The 2,500-nt window shown below is 56.3% G+C and overlaps 1 non-coding gene across 1 annotated transcript in view; it reads left to right on the top strand.

Moving 5' to 3' along the window:
- The first annotated feature begins 1,888 nt into the window (after positions 1-1,888).
- The window catches only part of LOC126149385 (small subunit ribosomal RNA), a 1,909-nt gene continuing 1,297 nt past the window's right edge, over positions 1,889-2,500 (top strand). Inside the window, exon 1 of the ribosomal RNA XR_007530836.1 lies at positions 1,889-2,500. This exon is cut by the window's right edge and continues 1,297 nt beyond it. This is a non-coding gene — a ribosomal RNA (small subunit ribosomal RNA).

Here is a 2,500-nt window from a genome sequence, read left to right as displayed (position 1 = left end):
GTAATGCAATTTGCACCGCAATGTAATGCAATTTGTACCGCAATCTACCCCCACATTGTGCCTTAACCTAACCCACATTGTGCCTTAACCTAACCCACATTGTGCCTTAACCTAACCCACGTTGTGCCTTAACCTAACCCACGTTGTGCCTTAACCTAACCCACGTTGTGCCTTAACCTAACCCAAGTTGTGCCTTAACCTAACCCAAGTTGTGCCTTAACCTAACCCAAGTTGTGCCTTAACCTAACCCAAGTTGTGCCTTAACCTAACCCAAGTTGTGCCTTAACCTAACCCAAGTTGTGCCTTAACCTAACCCAAGTTGTGCCTTAACCTAACCCAAGTTGTGCCTTAACCTAACCCAAGTTGTGCCTTAACCTAACCCAAGTTGTGCCTTAACCTAACCCAAGTTGTGCCTTAACCTAACCCAAGTTGTGCCTTAACCTAACCCAAGTTGTGCCTTAACCTAACCCAAGTTGTGCCTTACCCTGCTCTGTAATTGGCATATGACACGTTACATTAATGTATTGTCCAACCGCAACCCGCTCAGAATGTTGTGTACACAGCTACGTGTCATCTCCCCATAACAGCTGCATTGCAGTGTGGTACGCCATAGAGACGTGTGGGAGTAATGGACGCAGTGGATGGCGATCAGCATGAGCCGTCTGTTCATGTAGTGGCGCGTGTATGCAGACGTAGTAGTCTCTTCTCACACAATGTGATAGCACGGTGCCCCGCGTTCCACATCTGCGACATGCTACAGAGGCCGGTTGACAGTTGGTCGCGCAATGGACATCGCATACGTACGGGGGCACCTTCCACGTGCCCTCTAGTCGGGCACATTTTGTTGCGTGGATGTGAGCGGATGTAGTGTGTCTTGACACCTGACAGGCAGGCATGCAATAATAGTTGACTTTGCAAACGGGGATGGACGTGTACGTTTACTGGTGACGTTACGCAAATGAACAACTGGTAACCCGTTGTGGTGCGGTTGTCCTTGCTGGAGGTACATCTGTGAGGGCAACGATCGGTACAGCTACGAAGCGGTCCCCACCATACCAACGAACGTGAATGTGAATCTGGGTGTGAAGCGATACGCGGCTGTGGGTGGGTGGGACTGTCCCCGGCCGGTGAGGGGGGGCCGCCCGGCGTGCTGGCCGCGCGGTGCGTGGGCGCACGCGCTACAGCCGGCTGGTGGGGGCGCCCAGTGGCAGGCGCGCCGGCCGACGGACGCGGCAGGCGGCGCAGCTGCGCGCCGGGGCACCCTGCGCGCGGCGCCGTGCAGCCAAAGTGGGTCCTCGCCGGCCCGGTGCGAAGCGCGGTGGACATCTGCAGTGTGCTGGTCCGATTGAGGACTGTGTGCGTTGAGGATGCGCCGCCGCCCGGCACTCGGCGCCGCGACGCCGTCTGCTGCTCGGTCGCCCCAGCGGTTCTCGCTGGTGGTTTGTATCGCAGTTGTGCAGACGTGTTGGCACGTGCGCTGTGCTGGGAGAGTTCGCTTCGGCACCCACGTGGGGCCTTTGCCCTTCTGTGGCGCTGGCGTTGGAGCTGCCGGTCACCGTAGGTGGCGCGTGTTGTCTCCCGCCGGCAATGCCACGACAGCACGCTCCCGGGCCTCTGTCGGCAGCGGCAAGCTCAGTTGGGAGCACGGGTGGTCGCACCTAAAGCGTCTACTCGCCTAACTCCGGGCGATTGCGCCTCTCTCGAACCCGACCAAGTACTTAGGACGGCGCTGCGCGCCGCCGGGACCTGAGAGGGTTTCGAGGTGTATTGTGCAGGGGAGCTCAGCCTCCTCCTGTTTGCAGAATAATTGAGCGGACGCTTGCGTGTTCGCGCGGGCCCCTGGGACACACTCCCGGGCGGCCGGCTGCTCAGCTCTAGTTGACGCAGCTCCCTGGTTGATCCTGCCAGTAGTCATATGCTTGTCTCAAAGATTAAGCCATGCATGTCTCAGTACAAGCCGCATTAAGGTGAAACCGCGAATGGCTCATTAAATCAGTTATGGTTCCTTAGATCGTACCCACGTTACTTGGATAACTGTGGTAATCCTAGAGCTAATACATGCAAACAGAGTCCCGACCAGAGATGGAAGGGACGCTTTTATTAGATCAAAACCAATCGGTCGGCTCGTCCGGTCCGTTTGCCTTGGTGACTCTGAATAACTTTGGGCTGATCGCACGGTCCTCGTACCGGCGACGCATCTTTCAAATGTCTGCCTTATCAACTGTCGATGGTAGGTTCTGCGCCTACCATGGTTGTAACGGGTAACGGGGAATCAGGGTTCGATTCCGGAGAGGGAGCCTGAGAAACGGCTACCACATCCAAGGAAGGCAGCAGGCGCGCAAATTACCCACTCCCGGCACGGGGAGGTAGTGACGAAAAATAACGATACGGGACTCATCCGAGGCCCCGTAATCGGAATGAGTACACTTTAAATCCTTTAACGAGTATCTATTGGAGGGCAAGTCTGGTGCCAGCAGCCGCGGTAATTCCAGCTCCAATA

Source organism: Schistocerca cancellata, unplaced genomic scaffold, assembly GCF_023864275.1.
Source record: "Schistocerca cancellata isolate TAMUIC-IGC-003103 unplaced genomic scaffold, iqSchCanc2.1 HiC_scaffold_925, whole genome shotgun sequence".
Taxonomy (NCBI): Eukaryota; Metazoa; Arthropoda; class Insecta; order Orthoptera; family Acrididae; genus Schistocerca; species Schistocerca cancellata.
The sequence above is the reverse complement of the archived record's forward strand: the minus strand, read 5'-3'. Positions and strand labels throughout refer to the sequence as shown.